The sequence below is a fragment of the Symphalangus syndactylus genome, chromosome 15 (assembly GCF_028878055.3).
Source record: "Symphalangus syndactylus isolate Jambi chromosome 15, NHGRI_mSymSyn1-v2.1_pri, whole genome shotgun sequence".
In the NCBI taxonomy this organism is placed as follows: domain Eukaryota; kingdom Metazoa; phylum Chordata; class Mammalia; order Primates; family Hylobatidae; genus Symphalangus; species Symphalangus syndactylus.
This window is the reverse complement of record NC_072437.2, coordinates 72898173-72906911: the sequence shown is the minus strand read 5'-3', so window position 1 is coordinate 72906911 and position 8739 is coordinate 72898173.

Below are 8739 nucleotides of genomic sequence, written 5' to 3'. Positions count from 1 at the left end.
TTATCAGAACTGTTACAGGAAGGTGTATTTTTTTAGCTATTTTGGCAGGGTGCTGTAGTGCTTGCATGTAGTCCCAGCTATTCGGGAAGATTGCTTGAGTCCAGCTTGGGCAACACAGCGAGACCCTATCTAAAATAGTAATAATATATGGCCAGGCGGGGTGGCTCACGCCTGTAATCCCAGCACTTTGGGAGGCTGAGGTGGGCAGATCACTTGAGGCCAGGAGTTCAAGACCAGCCCAACCAATGTGGTGAAACCCTGTCTCTACTGAAAATACACAAAATTAGCCAGGTGCGGTGGTGAGGCCTGTAATCCCAGCCACTCAGGAGGCTGAGGCAGGAGAATCGCTTGCACCCAGGAGGTGGAGGCTGCAGTAAGTCGAGATTGTGTCACTGCACTCCAGCCTGGGCGACAGAAAAAGAAAATTTAGGTGGGAAAAAAAATCAGAATTGCGTCTGTGGGAACAAGAATAAAGGAGAAACCAGGATTGACTGGGAAGACGCACAACTTTGTCAAAGTTGTGTGGCTGAGGCCCACATGGTGGCTCACTTCTGTAATCCCATCACTTTGGGAGGCTTAGGCAGAAGGATCACCTGAGGTCAGGAGTTCCAGACCAGCCTGGCCAACATGGCGAAACCCCATCTCTACTAAAAATACAAAAATTAACTGGGCGTGGTGGCTCACGCCTGTAATCCCAGCACTTTGGGAGGCCAAGGTGGGCAGATCACAGGGTCAGGAGTTCGAGACCAGCCTGGCCAATATGGTGAAACCCCGTCTCTACTAAAAATATAAAAATTAGCAAAAAAAATTTAGCCAGGCTTGGTCATGCATGCCTGTAATCCCAGCTGCTTGGGAGGCTGAGGAAGGAGAATCGCTTGAACCCAGTTGGTGGAGGTTGCGGTGAGCTGAGATCGTGCCACTGCTCTCCAGCCTGCCTGATGGGAGCGAGACACCATCTCAAAAAATATATATATATAAAATAATAAAAATATCTTTTTTGAAAATAATTTAGTATACCATATAATTTACCAGTTGAAGATGTTCGCTTTCTGAATATGATAAAAATAGTCAAAAACTTTGTGTTTCTAAATACATACTGTATATAGCAGTGTAATACAGCACCCTGTACAATATGCATTTGGTGACAGTATACAGCACTCTATACGATTGGAACTATTTTATATTTGAGGAAACATTTAAGGAACTGTCCAAAGTTACAGCCAGTGATGAGATGGACTTGAGATTGGATTGCTGTATAATACAGAAATCTTGGGTTAGTACGGTCAACAATAATTTATTGTACATTTAAAAATAGCTGAGGCTGGGCACGGTGGCTCACGCCTGTAATCCCAGTGCTTTGGGAGGCCTAGGCAGGCGGATCACGAGGTCAGGAGATCGAGACCATCCTGGCCAATATGGTGAAACCCCATCTCTACTAAAAAATAGAAAAATTAGCTGGGCGTGGTGGCACAGGCCTTTAATTCTAGCTACTTGGGAGGCTGAGGCAGGAGGAGAATCACTTGAACCAGGGAGTCGGAGATTGCAGGGAGCTGAGATTGTGCCGCTGCACTCCAGCCTGGCGACAGAGCAAGACTCCATCTCAAAAAAATAAAAATAAATAGCTGAAAGATGGCCTGGCGCACTGGCTAACACCTACAATCCCAACACTTTGGGAAGCCTAAGAATTGGAGACCAGCTTGGGCAACATAGTGAGAACTCTACAAAAAATCAAAAAATTAGCCAGGCCCATGGTGTGCACCTGTAGTCCTAGCTGCTTGGGAGACTGAGGCAGAAGGATGGCTTGAGTTGGGGAGGTTGAGGCTGCAGTGAGCTGTGGTTGTGCCACGACACTCCAGCCTGGGCCACAGAGGAAGACCCTGTCTCAAGAAAAAAACAAATAGCTGAAAGATTATAATTGGATTGTTTGTAACACAAAGAAAGGATAAATGCTTGCAGAGATGGATTAACCCCCGCCAAAAAAGAAATCTTGTTGACTGTTAAATATATAGGAAAAAAAATTCAATCCCATTATTCACTGAGATATTTCCCATTCAGGAGATAATCTTCATATTTTTTTTCTTTTAGTCTCCTTATACATACGCTTTTGGAAAATATATTGAGATATTGAGCCCAGGAGCTTGAGGCTGCAGTGAGCTATGATTGTGCCACTACATTCCTGGCTGGGGAACAGAACAATGTCTCAGTTTTTTTTTTTTTTTTTTTTTTTGCTGTGTGTGGTGGCTCAGCCTGAAACCCCAGCACTTCGGGAGGCTGAGGTAGGATTGCTTGATGCCAAGAGTGTGAGACCAGCCTGGGCAACATAGTGAGACCCTATCTCTAAAATGAAATGAATCAAAAATGTATTGAGATAGATAAATAGAATTTAGAGCCGAAAGCTGTAACTGTAACATTTAAATATCCTGATAACAAATGGCTTTCCAGAAAGGTAGTGCAAAATTTCAAGACTAATGTATGAGAGTGGCAGTCTTATTTGCCAGCATTAAATGTTTTTCCTCATTAACAAAAATTACTATATTTTGTTAGATGATTCACTTTTTTTTTTTTTTTTCTGACAGGGTCTTGCTCTGTTGCTCGGGCTGAATTGCAGTGTGCGATCTTGCCTCACTGCAGCCGCGACCTCCATGCTCAATTGATTTTTGAATTTTTTTGTAGAGACAAGGTTTCACCATGTTGCCCAGGCTGGTCTCCAATTCCTGGGCTCAAGCCATCTGCCTGCCTTGGCCTCCCAAAGTGCTGGGATTACAGGCATGAGCCACCATGCCCGGCTCCCATTCACATTTTAATATCTGCAATTTGTAGAGGCTATGGTGAAGACACATTCCTTTTTTTTTTTTTTTTTTTTTTGAGATCGAGTCTCGCTGTGTCGCTCCAGCTGGAGTGCAGTGGCGCCATCGTGTGCCCAGCTGACACATTGGGTTTTTTTTTTTTTGAGACGGAGCCTCGCTCATTCACCCAGGCTGGAGTGCAGTGGTGCGATCTCGGCTCACTGCAAGCTCCGCCCCCCGGGGTTCATGCCATTCTCCTGCCTCAGCCCTCCGCGTAGCTGGGACTACAGGCGCCCGCCACCACGCCCGGCTAATTTTTTTTTTTTTGTATTTTTAGTAGAGACGGCGTTTCACCGTGTTACCCAGGATGGTCTCGATCTCCTGACCTCGTGATCCGCCCGCCTCGGCCTCCCAAAGTGCTGGGATTACAGGCGTGAGCCACCGCGCCCGGCCGGGTTTTTAAAAATGATTATTCATGCTGGGCACAATGGCTTACACCTGTTATCCCAGCACTTAGGGAAGCCGAACCAGGTGGATCACCTGAGGTCAGGCGTTCGAGACCAGCCTGGCCAACGTGGTGAAACCCTGGCTCCACTAAAAATACAAAAATTAGCTGGGCATGGTGGTGTGCACCTCTAGTCCCAGCTACTCCGGAAGCTGAGGCAGGAGAATTGCTTGAACCTGGGAGATGGAGGTTGCAGTGAGCAGAGATTGAGCCATTGCGCTCCAGCCTGGGTGACAGAGCAAGACTCAAAAAAAAAAAAAAAAAAACAATTATTGGTTATCTTTTAACAAAGTGCCTGAAGTGTAATAAGTGTTTCACAGTTGCTTAACCAAGTTAAATATTTTATTAATGTGTCATACTCTTGCTAGTATGTAAATACTTGTTGAATTCTTTTCATTGCTCACAGAAATGTCTCTGGTGCATATGGGCAATTTAATATCTCTGAACAGGCACGGTGGCTTGCGCCTGTAATCCCAGCATTTTGAGACACCGAGGCAGATGGATAATTTGAGGCCAGGAGTTTGAGTCCAACCTGGCCAACATGGTGAAACCCCATCTCTACTAAAAGAAAAGTTAGCCAGGCATAGTGGCGCACACCTGTAGTCCCAGCTACTCAGGAGGCTGAGGCAGGAGAATTGCTTGGACCCAGGAGGTGAAGGTTGCAGTGAGACAAGATTGTGCCATTGCACTCCAGCCTGGGTGACAGAGCGAGACACTGTTTCAAAAAATAAATAATAAATGATTATAATAATATCTCTGAACTTTTCATACCTGGAAATAGTGGCTGCTGATGCTATTGAGGAGAAAGGTGGAGAAAGATTGCCAGGGGGACCTGGTTAAGCATTACTACTACTATTGCTCTAATCTATGTATGAGTCAGAAAACTTTGAATTTGGAATTTGTAAAACGGTAATTGTTAACTTGAATTTCACAGGACATTTGAGAAGCAAAAGGATGCCAAAATAAAACCGTGAGTATGAAGAAATTGAAGGCAACAAACGAGAAGATAGACATTGTAATGTACAATTATCTTTAAGTTTTAAAACAATCTTGTAAAATAGATATCCCCACACTACAGATGTGAAACTGAAGCTCAGAAATGTCAGCAACATTCCCATAAACAGTAAATGTATAATGTAGGACTAGGCTTACTAAAGACCATACTCATTTTAACACAGCACACTAGGTGCTACAAATAAAATACAGCCATTGGCCAAGGCAATGTTGTTGAAACATGTAACTTTTCTTTTTTTTCTTTTTTTTTTTTTTGAGACAGAGTCTTGCTCTGTCGCCCAGGCTGGAGTGCAGTGGCACGGTCTCGGTTCACTGCAACCTCCGCCTCTTGGATTCACACCATTCTCCTGCCTCAGCCTCCCAAGTAGCTGGAACTACAGGCGCCTGCCACCACGCCCGGCTAATTTTTTGTATTTTTATTAGAGACAGGGTTTCGCCGTGTTAGCCAGGATGGTCTCGATCTCCTGACCTCGTGATCCGCCAGCCTTGGCCTCCCGAAGTGCTGGGATTATAGGCGTGAGCCACAGCGCCCAGCCTTGAAACATGTAACTTTTCTCTTTGAAAACCTATAACTGTTACCATCATAGTCATCATAGTTCTTGATCTTTTTTGTCAACAGAGGCTAATTGGCCACCCAGAGATGTTCATAATCACACATGTAACAAAACATATCATTGCCAACCTGGGCGTTATGCACAGTCCCTGTCTTATATCTGTAGTAGAGGTCCTGGGGCTCTGTTTTATCCAATTGTTGAGTGACGGAAAGTGCCATTTCTCAACCTTGCCTGAGCAGTCAGGAAAAGCTTCATAAGAGGTGATCCTTGAGCAAATTCATAGTTTGCCTGGCCAGCAAGCGGGTGGCAGGAATTACAAGCAGAGGGAATGATTTTGTGATTGTTTAAGAAGTTGATAATATTTTAGTATTGTTAGAGGGTAGGATATTTGAGAATGGGGAAGAAAAGAGAGAAAAGGCTGAAGAAGGCAGGGACTAGAACACGAAAGGTCTTGCATGACACTATAAGAAGTGTAGCTTTTATAAAACCATATCAGTAATGGGGAGCCATTGAAAATTCTTAATTAGTGGAATAATGAAAAACATGATGAAGCCAAGCACAGTGGTGCACCCGTAATCCTACCTACTTGGGAGGCCTAGGCAGGAGGATTGTTTGAGCCCAGGAGTTTGAAGCTGCAGTGAACTGTGACTGTACCATCGCACTACAGCCTGGGCAACAGAACAAGACCCCATCTCTTTAAAAAGGAAAGAAAGAAAGAAAAAGAAATGCATTGGTAATGGTACCAAAACAGATGTATAGACCAATGGAACAGAACAGAGGCCTCAGAGATAACTTCACACATCTACAACCATCTGATCTTTAACAAACCTGACAAAAACAAACAATGGGGAAATGATTCCCTATTTAATAAATGGTGTTGGGAAAACTGGCTAGCCATGTGCAGAAAACTGGACCCCTTCCTTACACCTTATACAAAAATTAACTCAAGATGGATTAAAGGCTGGGCATGGTGGCTCACGCCTGTAATCCCAGCACTTTGGGAGGCTGAGGCGGTGGATCACAAGGTCAGGAGGTTGAGATCATCCTGGCTAACACAGTGAAACCTTGTCTCCACTAAAAATACAAAAACAAAATTAGCCGGGCGTGGTGGCAGGTGCCTGTAGTGCCAGCTATTCAGGAGGCTGAGGCGGGAGAATGGCATGAACTGGGAACGCGGAGCTTGCAGTGAGCCGAGATCGCGCCACTACACTCCAACTCCAGCCTGGGCGACAGAGTGAGACTCTGTCTCCAAAAAAAAAAAAAAAAGATGAATTAACGACTTAAATGTAAGACCTAAAACCATAAAAATCCTAGAAGAAAACCTAGGCAATACCATTCAGGACACAGGCACGGGCAAAGACTTTATGACTAAAACACCAAAAGCAATGACAACAAAAGCCAAAATTGACAGATGAGATCTAATTAAACTAAAGAGCTTCTGCACAGCAAAAGAAACTATCATCAGCGTGAACAGGCAGCCTACAGAATGGGAGAACATTTTTTGCAATCTGTCCATCTGACAAAGGGCTATTATCCAGAATCTAGAAGGAACTTAAACAAATTTACAAGAAAAAATAAACAACCCCATCAAAAAGTGGGTGAAGGATATGAACAGACACTTCTCAAAAGAAGACATTTATGCGGCCAACAAACATAAGAAAAAAAGCTCATCATCACTGGTCATTAGAGAAATGCAAATCAAAACCACAATGAGATACCATCTCAAGCCAGTGAGAATGGCGATCATTAAAAAGTCAGGAAACAACAGATGCTGGAGAGGATGTGGAGAAATAGGAACCCTTTTACACTGTTGGTGGGAGTGTAAATTAGTTCAACCATTGTGGAAGACAGTGTGGCGATTCCTCAAGGGTCTAGAACCAGAAATACCATTTGACCCAGCAATCCCATTACTGGGTATATACCGAAAGAATTATAAATCATTCTACTATAAAGACACATACACACGTATGTTTATCGCAGCACTATTCACAATAGCAAAGACTTGGAACCCACCCAGATGCCTGTCAATGATAGACTGGATAAAGGAGATGTGGCACATATACACCATGGAATACTATGCAGCAATGTAAATGATGAGTTCATGTCCTTTGCAGGGACATGGATGAAGCTGGAAACTATCATTCTCAGCAAACTAACACAGGAGCAGAAAACCAAACACTGCATATTCTCACTTGTAAGTGGGAGTTGAACAGTGACAACACATGGCCACAGGGATGAGAACACACGGGGGCCTGTTGGGGGGTAGGGGCTAGGGGAGGGATAGCACTGGGAGAAATACCTAATGTAGATGACGGGTTGATGGTTGCAGCAAACCACCATGGCACATGTATACCTATGTAACAAACCTGCAGGTTCCGCACATGTATCCCAGAACTTAAAGTATAATAATAATAATAAAAAAGACGGCTGGGTGCCGTGGCTCACGTCTGCAATCCTAGCACTTTGGGAGGCCGAGGCAGGCAGATCACCTGAGGTTGGGAGTTCGAGACCAGCCTGACCAACATGGAGAAACCCCATCTCTACTAAAAATACACAAAAAAAAAATTAGCCAGGCTTGGTGGCACATGCCTGTAATCCCGGCTACTCAGGAGGCTGAGGCAGGAGAATCGCTTGAACCCGGGAGGCAGAGGTTGCGGTGAGCCAAGATCACGCCATTGTACTCCAGCCTGGGCAACAAGAGTGAAACTCCGTTTTAAAAAAAAAATGCATGATGGAAGTGGCTTGGTGGAGGTAGAGATTGGGAATACAACATATGGTTAGTGTGGTAATCCAGCTAAGTATTGAATTTGGATGGTAGAAGCATAAGGGGGTGAAAAGGTAGAATTAACATGAGTTGTGACCAATCAGATGACTTCTAATTTTCTGCCTTGGAGGGTGTTTTATGATTTATATGGGATAATGCAAGTAGCTTCAGTGACTGTCTCTCCAATATATTCATTGGGAAGTTCCCTGGGATGAACTCTACCATTTGCTTTTCTTTGTTTGAAACCAAGCTTGCTGCTGGAAAAAAATCACATAAGTAGGATTATTACTTTCTGTTGAAATTCATGATCACAATCACTCAGAACTCAACACTCCCTGGCAATCTTTATTTTTAAATTTTTTATTAAAGAAAAACATTTTTTGAGACCAAGTCTCACTATATTGCCCAGGCTGAAGTGCAGTGGCAATTTACAAGCACAATAATAGCTTGCTATAATCTTGAACTCCTTGGCTCAAGCAATCCTCCTGCCTCAGCCTCCCAAGTAGCTGACACTACAGGCCCACCACCACGCCTGGCTAATTTTTTTATTTTAATTTTTTTGTGGAGGCAGGATCTAGTTATGTTGCCCAGGCTGGTCTCAAACTCCTGATCCTCCTGTCTTGGCCTCCCAAAGTGCTGAAAGTACCTGTGTGAACCACAGTGCCTAGCCCCCCAGCAATTTCACCATGTGTATTAGTTTGCTAGGGCTGTCATAACAATACCACAGTCTGGGTGGCTTAAACAACAGAAATTTATTTTTCCATAGTTCTGAAGGGTGGATTGGTTTTCTTGATCCTTTGGTAAGGATCTGTTACACACCTCTCTGCTTTCAGATGATCATCTCACTCTCTTCCCATGGTTGTCTCTGTTCATGCACCAGTCTGGTGTCAATCTGTATTTCCAAATTTCCTCTTAAAAGGCTAGCAGCCATATTCGATTAAGGGCCACCACAACTGTCTAATTTTAACTTAATTACCACCTTTAAAGACCTATGTCCAAAGACAGTTACATTCTGAGGTGATGGAGGTTAGGACTTCAACATACTGTAGAATTTTGAGGGACACAGTTCAGCTCATAACACCATGCTGTACTGATTGAATTGGTATAATTTCCTAT